Genomic DNA, 410 nt, shown 5'->3' with positions numbered 1-410 from the left:
GCGCGGGCCGAGGGCCGCCGGGCCTCCCAGCACTGGCCCAGCCAGAGGCCGCCCGGGCTCCGGAGGTGTGGGGGCGCGGGGCGTGGGGCTGGGCGGGGACCTGGGGCGCAGGCGCCTGGCTGTCGGAGCGCGCAGGAGGTGTGGGGGCGCGGGGCTCCGCAGGGGTCTGGGGAGGGGGCGCGGGTCTGCCCGGGCGCTCAGGAGGAGGTGTGGGGGGTGGGGGGCTGCGGGGGGCTGGACAGGGACCTGGGGAGGGGGCGCGGGTCGGCCCGGGCGCGCAGGAGGTGTGGGGGCGGCGGGCTGTGCAGAGACCTTAGGAGGGGCGCCGGGCTGGCCGAGCGCGCAGGAGGGGGTGGGGACAGGGGGCTGCGGGGGGCTGGGTAGGGGTCTGGGGACGGGGCGCCGGGCTG

Source organism: Hyaena hyaena, unplaced genomic scaffold (assembly GCF_003009895.1).
Source record: "Hyaena hyaena isolate Hyena2069 unplaced genomic scaffold, ASM300989v1 scaffold_259, whole genome shotgun sequence".
NCBI lineage: Eukaryota > Metazoa > Chordata > Mammalia > Carnivora > Hyaenidae > Hyaena > Hyaena hyaena.
This window is presented reverse-complemented; position numbering follows the sequence as displayed.